The 20,675-nt window shown below is 24.5% G+C and overlaps 1 protein-coding gene across 4 annotated transcripts in view; it reads left to right on the top strand.

Moving 5' to 3' along the window:
• Window positions 1–20,675, top strand: part of LOC111631013 (death effector domain-containing protein-like) — a 65,697-nt gene that overhangs the window by 11,132 nt on the left and 33,890 nt on the right. For 2 of the 4 annotated variants that reach the window (XM_023375203.1, XM_023375204.1), the window contains exon 1: window positions 20,172–20,376. The exons of the other annotated variants lie outside the window; for them this stretch is intronic. The gene's annotated coding sequence lies outside the window, so the exon portion shown is untranslated. Of the gene's footprint in view, window positions 1–20,171; window positions 20,377–20,675 lie in introns of those variants that run through there. 4 annotated transcript variants of the gene reach the window in all.

The following is a 20,675-nucleotide window of genomic DNA, read 5'->3' on the forward strand; positions in this document are numbered from 1 at the left end:
TGGGAAATTATTGTTACTGGAAAGTGTTCAATACTAATATCATAGTAATTACTAAATTTGCATATAAACAGTGTATGAAAAACTGTATAGCTAGACTTAATGCTAATGTTACAATCACTATGACTTTTGTATTTCTCTTACAAGAATAAATATATTGTATGTTTGTCATTGAAATATGATGGATAATTTAAGTTTTTTCATCTTTCTTATGTATAACTCAAACTAACAGGTTTAAATTTGTGTGTTATAATACAACAAAAAAAATATTGTTACAACAAATGTATATTTTACATTTTTATTGTTCACAATACAATGTCAATTAATTCAAGAAACATGAATTATAGTATTAAATGTTATAAAATATTCAGTCATCAAAGCTGAATGTATCAATATTTTTAGATTTAAATTTCATAATTGAAGATCTTTTGAAATAATATATTATGGATCTAACAAATCAATTTTTAAAACAGAATTCTCTTAAAATAATCATACTTAATGATTTTCCATCTTTGTTCTTTGCATACATATATTTATAGTAAATTGTTTAATTGATGATTTGTTATTTAGGTAACACTGTTTGTTTTTTTAACTTTCTACATTTCAGGTTAAATTACTTTAATGTATTTATAATAATATAAATGTAATGATACCAGATTGACATGCAAATGTCATTTGTAATGTTTGCTGTTCTAGTATTTGAAAATTTTATAAAATAAGCTCTTTTGTGCAAACTCATTAATAGTGTACTAAAAACAAATTTTTATATAATTAAAGCAACAAAAATTATTTTAAAAAGTTTTAGAATAAACTTACATATATATATAAAGAATTTTTTTCACAAATTATATAAATGACAATTTATATAGTAATGTGTGGATCAGAACAGATAGANTAATGTAAATAGAACTTATGTTTATCATAAATGATCATTTTTCATATAGTCCTATAATGCAAATGTGTATTTGAAGATGATGATAAAAACAATTCATTATAGAAATATAAAGTTTAAGAAAATATGATGAAGAAATGTATGAATAAAACCAATTGCCATTCTTCTTACGTTATAATGGGAAATTATTGTTACTGGAAAGTGTTCAATACTAATATCATAGTAATTACTAAATTTGCATATAAACAGTGTATGAAAAACTGTATAGCTAGACTTAATGCTAATGTTACAATCACTATGACTTTTGTATTTCTCTTACAAGAATAAATATATTGTATGTTTGTCATTGAAATATGATGGATAATTTAAGTTTTTTCATCTTTCTTATGTATAACTCAAACTAACAGGTTTAAATTTGTGTGTTATAATACAACAAAAAAAATATTGTTACAACAAATGTATATTTTACATTTTTATTGTTCACAATACAATGTCAATTAATTCAAGAAACATGAATTATAGTATTAAATGTTATAAAATATTCAGTCATCAAAGCTGAATGTATCAATATTTTTAGATTTAAATTTCATAATTGAAGATCTTTTGAAATAATATATTATGGATCTAACAAATCAATTTTTAAAACAGAATTCTCTTAAAATAATCATACTTAATGATTTTCCATCTTTGTTCTTTGCATACATATATTTATAGTAAATTGTTTAATTGATGATTTGTTATTTAGGTAACACTGTTTGTTTTTTTAACTTTCTACATTTCAGGTTAAATTACTTTAATGTATTTATAATAATATAAATGTAATGATACCAGATTGACATGCAAATGTCATTTGTAATGTTTGCTGTTCTAGTATTTGAAAATTTTATAAAATAAGCTCTTTTGTGCAAACTCATTAATAGTGTACTAAAAACAAATTTTTATATAATTAAAGCAACAAAAATTATTTTAAAAAGTTTTAGAATAAACTTACATATATATATAAAGAATTTTTTTCACAAATTATATAAATGACAATTTATATAGTAATGTGTGGATCAGAACAGATAGATTCATATTACAATATTATAATATCCTTAAGTTCAATGAAGGGAATAGGCCTAGTCTTCTCGTTTTAGTTTGAAATATGAAAGATTCCTGTAGCTAATAAATACTTTAATAATGAACTATTTATAAAATATTTATAAAATTTTAAAAATATGAAATAAATATCAAAATTTATTTTGAAATATTGAAGTAAAACAAAATATAAAAAATTTCCACTTTAATTATTTTATTTGGAATCAACTTTAATAGATCCAAAGAATCTGACAAAGATAATCATTAGACAGTTTTTTCCAAAAACTGGTTATCCTTGAAATTTAGCTTCAGTAATTCACCTCGTTAAACCACTAAGACTTCTTATTAGGTGAAAAAACAATAGTTTTTCAAAGTATTGGATAAGTTATGAAATATTTAATTCATCCTAAATTCTGTGGATATAATTTAAATCATAAATAGTGTTAATAAAATATCTCATTATAGAAGGAGAAATTAAAAGAAATGTTCATTATGGCATCAACACTAACATGAAATTCATTCAGAAATGTAAATACTAGGGTTTCTCCAACAGGAACCTGGGAAATTCTTCTCATCCCAGGAAATCCTGCAAATTTCTTAAAAATTCATTTTTTTTTCTTATTTTGAGTTAAAGTTGAGGAAATTTTTCAAGTAGAAAGTATAAATAACTCAACCTGTCAGAATACATTTGTATTTATTAATTTTAAACCTACTTATTAGTCTTTTTAATTTTTTTCTCATTATGGCATGTCACAAATGGTCAATAATCAATATGTAGCTTATTTGTGGCAGGACTCTGAAAATTCTTTTACTTGTCAGAACTTTTAATATCTGGAATAAGTGTGCTTATGCTTCTTAACTTTTAACCATGCCCAGTAGCTTCAATAACTGCGTAACGCCAGGTTGTGCAAATTGGACAAGGATACAAACAAGTATGAAGTTTTTCTTCATAAACTTGATTATTAAAGCCAAACGAACTGCTTTCAATTCAGGCAGAGTTCTTATGTCTCCTCTATAGACACGATCTTTCAGATATCCCCACTACCATACAGACTCTGCCTGAATTGAAAGCAATCATAACACACTGTATTGCTGCAATTTCACAAGAAACTTATTGAGATACTGTTGAACATGCTGTAAGGTGCTTTGAACATTTGATGACGCAAATGGATTACACATTGAACAAGTGTCATGAATAAAAACCTTTCACATGTTTCCATTTTGTCTTTCTTGTTCTTCATGCACCATTTTTTAACCTAGTGGTAGAAATTTGAATTAATTATTTTTTTGCATTTTCCTTTTCCCCATGATCCATATAACGTATATACCAAGTTTCATCAAAATACGTCAACAAGAACGGACTCTATACAGGCCTGAGTAGGGCAAATTTAATTATAACCACTCTGTATCTAATTTATTGGCATTAAACTGTTATCTTTGAAAACTTATTAATTTTTTTCAATTTTCTTATCAGGTTTTCTGTTTTTGAATGTTTGAACTCAATAGAACAGACAAAGTGTTGATTAATGAATGCTATATTAACGCAAAGAAAAAGAGTGGAGTGGAAATATTTTTAGAAAAAAAATTAAAAAACAGTGTGATAATCTAATGATCAATAAGTGTATACTTAACGATGCTTAGATTGAAAACAAAGCCAAAAGATGTTTTGATAAAAGTCTACATGCAAATTTACAAATATGGAAATGGGAGAGAAAAATATACATATCTTAGCTATCCCTATTAATATCTTTACTTTTTGTTATTTGAATGTTATGAATGGAGTAGTCAATAAAGAAAGTGGAGACAAGATTGTTGGAAAATATGAACCTGAAAAGAAAAATCAAACATAGGATATGCTTATTTGTGTACAAAAACTTATAAAGAAAACATGATTCATAAAAGGTGAGGATAATGTATATATAGAGGGTACCTGGTGATGAAATGAGAATGCAGCTTAATTTAATGTGAAAATTTTAGAAAATAGTAGAAAAGAGACGTGCCTGTTCTGAAACCAGCATAGATACAGATCAAAACTTGATTGTAGCAGAGAGAAAGTTCAGTATAAAAACATTTAAATCAGTAAGCATTGGGAAACTTGCCTGCCAGAGGAATGCTGATAAATTGAAAATAAAGAAATATTTGAAATGAAATGTTAAACAAATTGAAAGGACAAGTTGTTGTTTTCATGTAACTTGAAATTTTAGATTGAACCAACCAAAATACTAAGAAAGAAATGAAATTCAGAGAGACAGTAAGACTTTTTTCATAAAGAATATGTAGGTCAAGAAATAATTAAAATAAAGAAAACCATGGATTAGAGTTTGTTAGAGAAAATGAAAAATTTTAATAATCCTGAAAGCTGAATTTGGAACTAAGGTCAGATGGAAAAACAGCATGGCTCAAAGAACAACAGTTAAGTTCAAAAGATGTGTAACATATAACCACATGCTTTGATAGGTTGAGGAGTGTTAATTGGCTGAAAAAAATTAGTCATAAATGAAAATAATGTATAAAGGAATTATATTTTAGAGTAAAAAGTTATAGGATGCTAATACAATGTAATAATATTTTTAGAATAGATGGAAAAGGATATTACTGTTTGATTACAAAATTGAAAAACAATTTGAGATGAAATGCAAGGCTGGAATTGATATTCCAAAATTTTGTAAAATGTTAAAAAGAAAACATAAGTATGTTTAGACTTAGTAAGAAGATACATGAAATTTCTTGGTTTATAGATTGAAAAATGTTTTTAATAGAATGAATTGGAGAAATTTTCTAAGAATTAAAAATAAATGAATAGGATGGAAGGAGAGAGATTGAACAGTTTAAAACAATAGTAGTATAAGTCAGTTTTTATAAGTAACTTTCATCTACATTATCAATTTTGCTTTCAAAGGGTCATTTAATGAAATCTACATAAACTAAAGAATAGTAATGAGAATAAATAGAACTGATTCTGATTTTGAATAGGAACCAGTAGGAAGATATAAGACAAAGTTGTTCAAATACTCTTTAATATCTGTGAAAGAAATTTTATGATAATTGGAAAGGAATGGTATATAAATTAAAAGTGGTGGCAGATTAGTCTTTGCTTTAATACAACTGATTAGTTTTCAGTTTCTCAAATTTATGAATTTCTCTTCAGTACAGTTAACTCTCCAATAGAAAACATGATAGATTTCACTTTGAGCCTTCTGGTTCATAATTAGAGATGCTTGCTTATTGAAGACTAAACAAAAAAATATATCAAAATTCAGGACATTCATAGTCAAGTTTAAATTCATTCAAAAACTATTTACAAATTATAAATAAATTAGGTTATTTTAAGTTTGCTGCTGATAGATCAAAGAGAGATTATGCAACATAATTTTAAAAAATTAGCAAGTGTGTACAAAGGGTATTTATGAAAATAAAAGTCATCTGCTTGGAATAATAATGAAATAGAGATGAGGGCAGATAATAGAATAGACAAATAGATTAAGCTGGATAAGTTTAAATTAATTAATGTCAAATCATATTGCCCTGGTATAATGGGTAATAATAAAGCTAATTGATTAATGTTGTATATTGTACTGTATATACTGGTAATATATTTTTTTCAAAAAAAAAATGCTGAAAAGTTTTGAAAAGTAATTTCTTATAATTTTATTATGAAGCACTTTGTTTATTATTTTAGTTTTATATTAATATTCTATCTTCACATAATACAGCTGTTTGGTTTAGAAACAGCGAATTAGTAAATCAAAATCTGTTGTAGGTACATGCAGATAACTTGGATTACATAACATTCTCATATAGAACTGAAGTTTTTTTGGTTTGAAATATAGCTGAAGTTGTTAAAATCCATATTGTAGAAATTTGATTGTGATGATTGATTGCAATTTTAAAATTTGACTCTGAACTGCTGCCATATAACTATAATTTTTTTTTCCAAGTTGGCATTTATATATTAGGCATTTCTAATGATAGATACTATGTTATTCCACCTGCATATAAGTTGAAAGTAAAAAAAATCTTCATTAAAATTGTAAACTGACTCTTGTAAAAGATGATACATTTTAAAAAAGTAAAATAAATAAAATATATGTATTTAAGATATGTAAATTGTTACTGTGTAATGCTCTGCATGTATAATATAATCCCTAGACTAGTTAATGCTGGAAACTAATGAAATGAAATTCCTAGTGAAGTTGTCATAATTACTAAATTCAATATTTTTTCCAAATCAAACAAACTTATCCTGTGTGAGAATGTTACATAATCAAGTTATTTTGCAACTACCTATAATGGATTTTGCTTTTTTAAAAATATATAAAGAAACTAAGTTGTCTTCATTTCCAAACATATTCAAACACTAGGAACAATACATTTTTTCTTTACAGAGATGACCTTTTATTAGAGGCTATGCCTTTGCAAAAATATGTAAAATAGTTAAAAATATTCACTACTGATAAGCCAATAATTAAAAAAATTTAAATGTTCCTGGTGTTTGAATGTGACAGAATTGAATACAACTTGGTTTCTTCTATATTTTTTAAAATTGTACAGATACCATCTGCAATTTTAATTGAAAGATGTTGCTTTATTAATTCAACTGTTTATAAAATAACTATATGCATTATATTAAGATGATAAAATACTAATATAAATGTACAAAATAAATTTAAAGTGCCTTGTGAACTAAAATATGAGAGAGCATGTTACTTTCTCACAACTTTTTTTTTTTCAAAAAAAATAATATTGCTATTGAATACAACATTGACCCATTAGTATTACTTTTTGTCCACTACATCCAAGCATGTATGATTTGATGATGATGATCCTATTCATATTTAGACAGTAAAGTAAAATTGTCTGAAATGGAAACCTGCTTAGACAGAAATACCTGTCTAGTACAAAAATGGTAGAGGATTTTTAGATGCAAAGAATATAACCTGAATAAAGCAGAAAATTAAGATTCCACTTGTAGAAATGAATAAAATTTTCCTCCAGGTACAACAGTCACCACATAGTATGACAAACTTTAATCCAAGAATGATTTTGAACCTTATCAGAGAAACAAAAGTCACCTGACAAAGGTCATATGGACACTGCCTTTGTTAATATTAGTCCATGTAGAATCTAATCATTCAGAATTGAGAACTTTCAAGAACCAAGTATTTGAGTACAAATTGATTAGCATTGCTAGTAATTATAGAAATTGAAGTTAAGAGTATAAAAATTCTTTGAGAAGTCTGATCGTAGAGTAACTTGATCTCTGTCTTACTGTGGTGCAGCTATATCTGATGACTGAGCAAGACACTAGTTCTTGTATTAAATTGGTTTGTTTGCTGTTGTGTGAGGTCATAAGGATCACATCTGAGAAATATCCAAATACCTAGCACAAGTTCTCAGGAAAACTAGAACTTTATAGAATCGGATAGTTTTCAACTCTTGCATTGAAATACTTTCATCATTACTTGGAATCATTTTAGATTAAACTCTAATAGTAGTAATTTTTTTATGTATTTAAAAATGATTTTACTATAAAAATAAATGTAATCAAGTGACATTTTGTCTGTAGAGTTTAAACACAAAAAAAAAGATACTAAAACCTGTTTAAAATGGAAACTTGCCAAAATGGAAAAATACTCAGTATAATGAAATTCCAGTTTACTTGGGTATACAGATTTTACTATGTTGTAAATGAAGTCTGATGTTATAAGAATTGGGATAGGAATGGCTAAACAAGTCTTGAATGATAAGAATTTTGTGTGGACCACTAGATTTAGAGTTGAGAGAGAAGATAGCAAAATGCTAGATTTGGAATGTGTTCTTTCAAGGATTGATGGTATAGACTTTCAGAGAGAGAGAAGAAAGAATGAGGCCTTTGGAAGGTAGTTATGGAGAATGGTACATGGACTGTAAGATTAGTAATGAATGAATGGAAAAAAACAGACAGACAGACAGAGAACAGTAAATTGAAAGAGATATGAATTTTGAGATGGAATGCTATAAGGGGTGGTGATAGAAAGATAGATTTATGTGAAAAGGATTGAGAAAAGAACAGGAGGAAAACTAGGGTTTCAGAGTCAAAGTCAGTAGATTTTTAAACAACTCCATAGCCCAGAGGAAAACCAATGTTCAGATGATTTATTGATAATTCATTCCATCATTTAAAACTCTTGTCTACTATAGGGATAAATGGAGAGTGTAATTGTACAGAACTTTACCTGCTAAAAGCAGAGCATTAGTAGAGGTGATACATTGACAATTATGTTGAAAATTTAGGTCTCGGACAAAAATAAGTTTTAGAATTAATATAAACAAAAAAAGGTGTTCATAAAATTTTCAAATCACTATATATCCTTATACAGGGGGATTCAAATGGGACTTTACAACTTTGAAAGCATATAGCATCTTCATCAGAAAACACAGAATTGATTAAGGCATTATAGCAAAGCACATCAAGTTTATCTCATGTTGTGCAGAAATGTATCAGATAGAGGAAGGTAAGACATTGTTGGACAACCTTAACTTCTGTGATGAGTCAACATTTCATCTGAGGGAAAGTGGACATTGACAACTGCAGGATTTGGGGTGAAGCATGTTTGTGATAGTCCAAAATGAATGCTCTTAGCATAGTTCATCTATAGCCTCTTCTGTTTTCATGATGAAACCATCAACAGTATCATTTATCTAGATATGGTAGAAAATTTTCTCATTTCAATGAAATGAAGATTCATGCAACTTGAGCAAGACTGTGCACCATTTCACTACTATATAGCTGTTTGGGATTTCTTTCATAAATGTTGGGTTGATTGAGTACGGTCAATAGCATTCTGTCTCATTTCCCAGATATAGCACATTTTCAGTTTTTCCCTGGGTTTTATTAATGATTTTGTGTTTATTTCACTCCTGTCTGCAAATCTTGCTAAGCTCAGAATTTGAATCACTATTGTACATATTGAAGTGATAACAGATACACTGCTTTCAGTTCAGCAAGAAATTGAATTTGGTGATATGGCAGATATTCCATCCAATGTTGCTCATATCAAATGACCGTTTGTTTGAGGTAAAACTTGATTGAAGCATTAATCTGTAGCAACAACAATCAAATCTGAGTCCAATTTTAAAATTCTGTATGCTTTCAAAGTTGTAAGGTCTCTTCCGAATCATCCTCTATCTTAAAAATAGTTACAGAGGTCTTACTTTATTACATATTTTAAACTTTAATCACACTTTAATAAATTATTTTCTGTTTTGAATGTGTTTTAGTATTTTTCATCTTTTGAATTACACCAGATAAATATCACACCTTTACATTTCTTATATGTATATAAAATCAGTTTATATAGATAAAAAATGTTGATTTGAAGTAAACCCAGTGATTCCTACTAAAGATTGAAATATTCAAGTGCAAGAATTGAGAATTATTCTAGTGCAAAAAGTTCTTGATGTTTCTATGAATTTGTGTTGTGTTCAAATTTTTCTTAGATGAAATTCTTGAATTTACATGACACCTTAAACAATCCAATTCAAATATTAACAACTAGTGTCTCATTCTTCTGTTGAATTATTTGACAATACAGATTACACAAATCCTTTGCATATAATTACACAAGCATTTAAATGAGAATGTTCTCATTTCCCATAATTTTACTTGAATTTAGGTGATAAACATAAAAATAAATAATAATTGATTTGATAACATGATTTTTTTTTCGATTAGTTATATACATGTAATAGGAAGAGATTGATTACTAATTTACATTATTTTATTTTAAAATATCAAATATTTGATATTAATTTAATATTAAAAAAATATTGTGTGATAATTTAAAAACATAAGCATAATAATAAATATTTCCATTAGCATACAGTAAATAGTTGCAATCCTAAGCATTTTATTTGCATATTAGTCACATGTAGTAAGTTATTTAAAACAAAATAAAACTGATTTTAATTCTGATCACTGGTGAATTATAATTTTGTGTGTATTAATAATATATGTTAATTCTTTTCTTAATGTTTGTAGTAATATTATGTTAAAATTAAATCATTGCTCATTTTAAGATTAAGTAAATTGATAATAATAATATATATATATACAGAATATATATTAACTTTTAATTTTATGATACACTAATGCACAAATGTGTTAAATTATGATTGTTGTTTAAGTTTCATATTTCATGAAAATTATCAATATGATTTTAGTTGATATTTGTAATGAACATTTTAAAATACACTATTACAAGAGTTTGCACTGGGGATTTTGATATCCCATTTAATATTTTATGGAAGTTTGGTATAAACTTTTTCTTAAAATGACCTGATCATTTAAAAAAAACTGAGGATCTTTTGTAAATAATCTTTATCAATGCAAATTAACAATTGCCTCAGAATCAATTTTGGATATAAAATCTCATCATTTAGTTTTAATAATCCATTTTGGAAAGATTTTTATATTTTAGATGAACTTTCAAGTAATATTAATTTTATTTCATCTTTTTGAATCAATGTAATATACAAAGCTATATTTAAGATTGTGTTTTTAAATGCTATATTAACATAATAAATACTGTGTTATTCTTTCAAAAATACTAAGAAAAATGTAAGCTTGAAATAATCTGTTTTTATTAAATTATATAAACATTGACTAGATGAACTTTTTGTTATAAGATATTTTTTAGTAGTTTATTTATTTTAAATGTTTTCTTGTAATCACTTTGTTTGTATAAAGAAGGTATCCAATTATAATTCACATCCTAATATTTAACAATTTTTTTTTTAATTTTACATATTTTCCTGCTGATAATGAAACAGATATATGTGTAATTTATTGCATTTTAATAAAAAAACAATTATTCTATGTTTTTAATAGAATTAAGAATTATACTTTTCAAATTATAAAATGTTGTAAATATATAAATTAAAATAATTAATATATAAGATTACATCATAAATCTTGAAATGTTATGCCTAAGTAGAAGAAATTAAATAATTTAAGAAATCTGTTTAATTTTAGTATAATTACTTCATATTTTGTGTTTTACATTAGTAATTTAAATTAGTGTTAATTTAAATTAATTTTCATTTTATTTGATTTTATTGTAGTTTAAATGAACAACATAAATCATTTGTTGTTTAATATATGTATTAATTTATAAGTGATTTACATTTATTTATTGTATTTAATATTAATTATATTGACAATATAATTTGCATTTGAAATTGATTCTTAGTCAAGCAAAGAATATTTATGAAAAATTATTAATGAATTTATATTTTTCTTTAAAGAAATATTAAATTAAATATAAGGCTACACGTATTTTTATTTCTAAAAATGAAAAATATTTCATTTAAAAATTTATTCAATTTTATACATGACTATAATTTCACAAAATAATAAAGATGCTTTTTAAAATTAAAGAAAATTATCTAAATGTGAAATTTCCATTCATATGTAGAACTTCAATATTATTATTTGAGGAGATCTTCTTTTTGCCATGATTCTACATCTTAATTGTTATTGCCATGCTTTTGTAACAGATGGGAACTTAGAAGTAATCTGCATCAGATATGAAATAATGGCATACCATTCAAAGGTAACAAATGTGAATTAACTCCATTAATTAAGTGGTTTCAAACTCAATAGCATCAATTTCTACAATCTTTTGATTTAATGAATCTTTTTAATTTGTAAAAATAAATTAAATCTTCATTTTAAAATATCTTTCTTACACTGGTATTTAAATTGGTTTTACCTACATAACATTCAAATTTTTATCATATTGTGAAAAATAATAAAATTTTGAGTTCCTTATCATTTTGAACAAAAAAATAAGAAAATTTAGTTAACAGTTCACATAAAGATAAGGATATTATTACTGAACAAATATTACAACTCTTCCATTATGCATTATTTAAAAAAACTATGTGATTATCATTATAAAACTTTTTTAGATTGAATTCTTCTTAAAAATTATATCACAAATAATCATTTGATTAAAGATTTATGGAAAATAATATCATACACAAATTTATTTTTTTAAAAAGTTGTATGTACAGTACACTGTAGTATGTATCATAATAGTTTCTTTCTAATTAGGTTGAAATTCAAGCTGTAATTTTAAGAAACACTACTTAAAAACTGATTTAAATGTGACCAGTGTGATACTGCATAAAGATGCACTTTTTTCCAAATGTTAAAGATTTCTGTATATTATTTGATGAATTGTGTATTCTTAGCCATTTTCTGTAATAATAATTCTATTCAATCATCATTTTGGTTTTCACTTATTTTTCTGTAGATTCATCAACTATATTACACTGCATATGGTTATAAACTGCACTTGGTAAGTAATATTATTGCAAAATAGCCTATGTTTTCAAACTGCTTCTCAACAACATCCTACTAAAATACAGTTAAACATTCATTGAATATAAATACCACATCATTCAAATAAAAACTGTGATGATGTACATAAACAGCATAACATTGTGGGATTATTTGTGCATACATCAGATTTTAATAACATTGTTATTGAATCTGGTGTTTTAATCACATTATAAATAATTTTGGAAAATTGAATTTTAAAATTTAAAGTTGTTTAAAATCTAAGTCAGCAAGTTAATGAAAAATTTCCTGAAATTTTATACTTTTTTTTTCAGTATTTATTATTACAAGTAGTTTTCAACTGATTTGAATATACTATACTTTTATATAGTTTTCAGCTTTTTTCTAGATATGACAATAAATATTTGTTTTTATTGTTAATATAAATTTTATTCAAAAGGGAAAATCTGTTTTCAAGTTTAGATTTATTAAAATGTTAGCATAGAATATATATAAGTAACTACTGTGTAAGTTGTTAGGATTGTTTGAATTTTATATAGTCAGATAGATGAAAATGTTTATATTCAAATTTAATTTAATAATTTTAGAATGTAATCCTGTCAAAAATGATACATTAATAACAACAATGAATAAAGAAATGTTGAATTTATGAAACTTATTATGAAGTGTAATAAAAAGTAAAATTAACTTTATTTATATTTTCTTTTTAAAATTTTTAAAGTTTAGTTAGTCAATAAGAAAATTTTTCATACATCTGAAAATATATCTTGTCAAAATATGATATAATTTATTCTAATAAAACTTTATAAAATTTGCAAGTTCCTAAAATTATGTCTTTTATTTTAACTTCATAAATTTTATTTTTCTTAAGACAAAATAAAATTGTAAAAATCAATGAATGAAGAGATGGTTTTAAATTCTGTTCAATTTGAGAAAATTTATACCTACAGAATGTATTTTCAATCTACAGAAGTACAAAATACATAAAATATAATTTTTTTTGTTTTATATCAAATTTATCTATAAATAATACATCACAAAGCATTTAATTTATAAAATAAATTAGAAAGTCTAGTCAAATTTCTGTTAAATATGTAGTTTACTTCATATTAGAGCATTGTACTTTCAAAACAAGTTAAGAGCATAGATTATTATTGTTATTTATGCAACTAGTAACTATTTATTTGTAAACACTTTTTAATAAAAAATTGAAATATTAGAAATTTGCATGCAGTTTTCAAAGTATAATAAATTTAGCATATTGTCAAAAATAAATAACATAATACTAGATTTTAATGATAGTTTATAGTTGAAAACTACTTGTAATAAAGATATTTTTAAATGTGATGTTGACAATTTATTTTTATGAAAATAATACAAACAAGATGCTGCATTGAGATCCAGTTATTTTGAATAATGATTTCCAACAACATAATTAAACATAGATTTATTCAGAAATAGTGATATTTATATTTGAGAGTTAAATATGAAGGTGGTTCAGCACCCATTAATTATCTATACAAAAATATGTAACATTATCCTTTATCCTTTTATTTTTAAAAATATTCGAAATTCCAGTAAGTTTTAAATCAAGTAGTGAAAATCAAAAATATTTTGCCAAAAAAAAAAAGATAATTATTCTTAAATTTTTAAAAATTGATTTTAAATATTATTATTAACCTTTAACCCTTAAATTACTATTGCAAAAATTGTAATTTCTATAGCAATGATGTTCAATATATCTAATAATTTGCATGTAAAAATTCTTCAATGGCATAATTAGAAACCTGAAAAGAATTTTTATTGCTATTTGTTGTTTTTAAAAAGTAATATTTTTTCTAATTTCCAACAAAGCCATACATACATATATACATACATACATGCATAGCATACAAAAAATTTTTCAAACTCAAAATAACTCTTTCATTTTGAGTTTGAAATATTTTTTCTAATTTACAACCTACAGTTTTACTATTTAGGTTGGTCCCAGATTACAAGGTCACAATAAACAATTATGATACACATTTAAACTTTTTTATTACATTAGTGAAAAAGTTGATCAGAATTATTGTTAATTTCTTTCACAGTATTCAGTTTAATCTATAATTTTAATTGAATTCATATTTATTTTGAAAAGTACAGTACAAATAAACAGTTTACTATTAGATTGAATAAAGTTATATTTTTGCTGCTGTTTTCTATTATTACATGTTTGTTTTTCATGATTTTTCTTATTAAAATACTAAAACTTTTCTCTTTGTAATTCTATTTTATTAGGAAAATAAAATCATTATAATTTTTTTCCTACTTCAGTGATGATCAATTTATTAACACATTTATTATGTTTATCTATTTTTGTAGTTTTTTAAATATTTATAATTGTAGAAGTTAGAGAAAACAGTGTTTTCTTAATAATGATTATTCCATTGTGATCTTGTTTTATAGATATGGAATATTATAAATCACTGGACCAACTAAGCATGAATGAAGTAAATAATTACTCCTGTTTTTAATTTTCTACCAAATAAAATCTCTCAATAATCACTAATATTCTCTGATCATACCCATTATACTGTTACCATTCCAAATATTCTTTAATTTTTTTCTTTCAACGAATAGTCAAGTAAGGATTTAAATTTTTAGCTTTGCATAGGATTTGTATAATAAATACTAAACCAGTATAGAAGTTCAAATCACAGATGTGATTAGATAAAAATATAGAAAACTTTTTAAAAGCTTTTTGATAATTCTCTAAAACTCATATTTTATATAATATTTTAAAAATTTTCTAATGAAAATAATTCAACTATATTTTTACTAATAGCTATTTCCTGTCAACATTTCTAATTTTTCCATATTTAAATTTCATTGGACTAGAATACAATAAAATAATTTATATCTGTTAATTTGAAAAAGTTCTGATTTATGAAGAATTCTTTTAATTGGTTTTTTTTTATTTTAAAATTAATTATTGAATAATGTTTTAAAAATTTTTAGTTTAAGATATTTAAAATACATTAGCATTCTTTATTAATTATTATACTACCATTTACATAAAAATGTCATAATTATCAAGTTTAACAAAAAACAAAATTCTTGGGTGCTGGTTCATTCTCATATTTTGACTTTGAAAAATTATAATTATTATTATGAAAAGATAAACTATAAAATTAGCATAGTTTACATGAATAGTTCTAATATTTCAAATGCCATAGGAAATCTTTATTTTGGTATTTATCAATAAAAAAATAATTCTGCTTCAATATAAGTGTATATGTATATATAGCATTGGAAAACAAAATTTTATTATTAAATTACATTTTCTGATTATAATTCACTTTTTAAAATCAACTTTTTTATTACTGCATTGTTCTTCAATAAATGTTATGCACTATAGTAGCCTTTCAGACTCAGGACCATCTTCCACCAACGGATATCCAACATTCAGAGATATTTGAACTTCATCTTGCACATAAATACCATGTTAATGAGCTTTGGAATGAACTGTTAGCAGAAGAAGTCATCTTGCCATATAAAATTCAATGAGGTATTTTGACAATTTTCATCACATTTCCTAATACCCTGATAACTACTGCATTCAAAATTTGTATTCAATGTTGTTCCTAATTCTATTTTTACAATAAAAATAATCAATTTAAATTCAATTCCCAGATACATTATTTTGATAAACTGCAATTTTATGTTTAAAATTTGTGTTGACGTTTTGGTTTTGTATGGAACAGTTGGTAAGTTCATTTTTACATGTGATGATTCCAAGGACGAATATGAATTAGGTATGTTTTCATAAAATCATCATCGTCAATATTTATAGAATATTTTTTTAAAAAGCTTGCATAATCTAGAGTTTTAAGTGAAACTTAACTTCACAATCAAAAATTACTCATTTGTATATAAGATTTAATTTAAAATAATATAAAATAGTATTCAATTTTTAAGTTCAAGCATTTTATTTCTAATATTTTTAGTTATAAAATTTTACTATAAAAATAAATGTAATCAAGTGACATTTTGTCTGTAGAGTTTAAACACAAAAAAAAGATACTAAAACCTGTTTAAAATGGAAACTTGCCAAAATGGAAAAATACTCAGTATAATGAAATTCCAGTTTACTTGGGTATACAGATTTTACTATGTTGTAAATGAAGTCTGATGTTATAAGAATTGGGATAGGAATGGCTAAACAAGTCTTGAATGATAAGAATTTTGTGTGGACCACTAGATTTAGAGTTGAGAGAGAAGATAGCAAAATGCTAGATTTGGAATGTGTTCTTTCAAGGATTGATGGTATAGACTTTCAGAGAGAGAGAAGAAAGAATGAGGCCTTTGGAAGGTAGTTATGGAGAATGGTACATGGACTGTAAGATTAGTAATGAATGAATGGAAAAAAACAGACAGACAGACAGAGAACAGTAAATTGAAAGAGATATGAATTTTGAGATGGAATGCTATAAGGGGTGGTGATAGAAAGATAGATTTATGTGAAAAGGATTGAGAAAAGAACAGGAGGAAAACTAGGGTTTCAGAGTCAAAGTCAGTAGATTTTTAAACAACTCCATAGCCCAGAGGAAAACCAATGTTCAGATGATTTATTGATAATTCATTCCATCATTTAAAACTCTTGTCTACTATAGGGATAAATGGAGAGTGTAATTGTACAGAACTTTACCTGCTAAAAGCAGAGCATTAGTAGAGGTGATACATTGACAATTATGTTGAAAATTTAGGTCTCGGACAAAAATAAGTTTTAGAATTAATATAAACAAAAAAAGGTGTTCATAAAATTTTCAAATCACTATATATCCTTATACAGGGGGATTCAAATGGGACTTTACAACTTTGAAAGCATATAGCATCTTCATCAGAAAACACAGAATTGATTAAGGCATTATAGCAAAGCACATCAAGTTTATCTCATGTTGTGCAGAAATGTATCAGATAGAGGAAGGTAAGACATTGTTGGACAACCTTAACTTCTGTGATGAGTCAACATTTCATCTGAGGGAAAGTGGACATTGACAACTGCAGGATTTGGGGTGAAGCATGTTTGTGATAGTCCAAAATGAATGCTCTTAGCATAGTTCATCTATAGCCTCTTCTGTTTTCATGATGAAACCATCAACAGTATCATTTATCTAGATATGGTAGAAAATTTTCTCATTTCAATGAAATGAAGATTCATGCAACTTGAGCAAGACTGTGCACCATTTCACTACTATATAGCTGTTTGGGATTTCTTTCATAAATGTTGGGTTGATTGAGTACGGTCAATAGCATTCTGTCTCATTTCCCAGATATAGCACATTTTCAGTTTTTCCCTGGGTTTTATTAATGATTTTGTGTTTATTTCACTCCTGTCTGCAAATCTTGCTAAGCTCAGAATTTGAATCACTATTGTACATATTGAAGTGATAACAGATACACTGCTTTCAGTTCAGCAAGAAATTGAATTTGGTGATATGGCAGATATTCCATCCAATGTTGCTCATATCAAATGACCGTTTGTTTGAGGTAAAACTTGATTGAAGCATTAATCTGTAGCAACAACAATCAAATCTGAGTCCAATTTTAAAATTCTGTATGCTTTCAAAGTTGTAAGGTCTCTTCCGAATCATCCTCTATCTTAAAAATAGTTACAGAGGTCTTACTTTATTACATATTTTAAACTTTAATCACACTTTAATAAATTATTTTCTGTTTTGAATGTGTTTTAGTATTTTTCATCTTTTGAATTACACCAGATAAATATCACACCTTTACATTTCTTATATGTATATAAAATCAGTTTATATAGATAAAAAATGTTGATTTGAAGTAAACCCAGTGATTCCTACTAAAGATTGAAATATTCAAGTGCAAGAATTGAGAATTATTCTAGTGCAAAAAGTTCTTGATGTTTCTATGAATTTGTGTTGTGTTCAAATTTTTCTTAGATGAAATTCTTGAATTTACATGACACCTTAAACAATCCAATTCAAATATTAACAACTAGTGTCTCATTCTTCTGTTGAATTATTTGACAATACAGATTACACAAATCCTTTGCATATAATTACACAAGCATTTAAATGAGAATGTTCTCATTTCCCATAATTTTACTTGAATTTAGGTGATAAACATAAAAATAAATAATAATTGATTTGATAACATGATTTTTTTTTCGATTAGTTATATACATGTAATAGGAAGAGATTGATTACTAATTTACATTATTTTATTTTAAAATATCAAATATTTGATATTAATTTAATATTAAAAAAATATTGTGTGATAATTTAAAAACATAAGCATAATAATAAATATTTCCATTAGCATACAGTAAATAGTTGCAATCCTAAGCATTTTATTTGCATATTAGTCACATGTAGTAAGTTATTTAAAACAAAATAAAACTGATTTTAATTCTGATCACTGGTGAATTATAATTTTGTGTGTATTAATAATATATGTTAATTCTTTTCTTAATGTTTGTAGTAATATTATGTTAAAATTAAATCATTGCTCATTTTAAGATTAAGTAAATTGATAATAATAATATATATATATACAGAATATATATTAACTTTTAATTTTATGATACACTAATGCACAAATGTGTTAAATTATGATTGTTGTTTAAGTTTCATATTTCATGAAAATTATCAATATGATTTTAGTTGATATTTGTAATGAACATTTTAAAATACACTATTACAAGAGTTTGCACTGGGGATTTTGATATCCCATTTAATATTTTATGGAAGTTTGGTATAAACTTTTTCTTAAAATGACCTGATCATTTAAAAAAAACTGAGGATCTTTTGTAAATAATCTTTATCAATGCAAATTAACAATTGCCTCAGAATCAATTTTGGATATAAAATCTCATCATTTAGTTTTAATAATCCATTTTGGAAAGATTTTTATATTTTAGATGAACTTTCAAGTAATATTAATTTTATTTCATCTTTTTGAATCAATGTAATATACAAAGCTATATTTAAGATTGTGTTTTTAAATGCTATATTAACATAATAAATACTGTGTTATTCTTTCAAAAATACTAAGAAAAATGTAAGCTTGAAATAATCTGTTTTTATTAAATTATATAAACATTGACTAGATGAACTTTTTGTTATAAGATATTGTTTAGTAGTTTATTTATTTTAAATGTTTTCTTGTAATCACTTTGTTTGTATAAAGAAGGTATCCAATTATAATTCACATCCTAATATTTAACAATTTTTTTTTTAATTTTACATATTTTCCTGCTGATAATGAAACAGATATATGTGTAATTTATTGCATTTTAATAAAAAAACAATTATTCTATGTTTTTAATAGAATTAAGAATTATACTTTTCAAATTATAAAATGTTGTAAATATATAAATTAAAATAATTAATATATAAGATTACATCATAAATCTTGAAATGTTATGCCTAAGTAGAAGAAATTAAATAATTTAAGAAATCTGTTTAATTTTAGTATAATTACTTCATATTTTGTGTTTTACATTAGTAATTTAAATTAGTGTTAATTTAAATTAATTTTCATTTTATTTGATTTTATTGTAGTTTAAATGAACAACATAAATCATTTGTTGTTTAATATATGTATTAATTTATAAGTGATTTACATTTATTTATTGTATTTAATATTAATTATATTGACAATATAATTTGCATTTGAAATTGATTCTTAGTCAAGCAAAGAATATTTATGAAAAATTATTAATGAATTTATATTTTTCTTTAAAGAAATATTAAATTAAATATAAGGCTACACGTATTTTTATTTCTAAAAATGAAAAATATTTCATTTAAAAATTTATTCAATTTTATACATGACTATAATTTCACAAAATAATAAAGATGCTTTTTAAAATTAAAGAAAATTATCTAAATGTGAAATTTCCATTCATATGTAGAACTTCAATATTATTATTTGAGGAGATCTTCTTTTTGCCATGATTCTACATCTTAATTGTTATTGCCATGCTTTTGTAACAGATGGGAACTTAGAAGTAATCTGCATCAGATATGAAATAATGGCATACCATTCAAAGGTAACAAATGTGAATTAACTCCATTAATTAAGTGGTTTCAAACTCAATAGCATCAATTTCTACAATCTTTTGATTTAATGAATCTTTTTAATTTGTAAAAATAAATTAAATCTTCATTTTAAAATATCTTTCTTACACTGGTATTTAAATTGGTTTTACCTACATAACATTCAAATTTTTATCATATTGTGAAAAATAATAAAATTTTGAGTTCCTTATCATTTTGAACAAAAAAATAAGAAAATTTAGTTAACAGTTCACATAAAGATAAGGATATTATTACTGAACAAATATTACAA

Source organism: Centruroides sculpturatus, unplaced genomic scaffold (genome assembly GCF_000671375.1).
Source record: "Centruroides sculpturatus isolate CEXI.00-Female unplaced genomic scaffold, Cexi_2.0 scaffold682, whole genome shotgun sequence".
Taxonomy (NCBI): Eukaryota; Metazoa; Arthropoda; class Arachnida; order Scorpiones; family Buthidae; genus Centruroides; species Centruroides sculpturatus.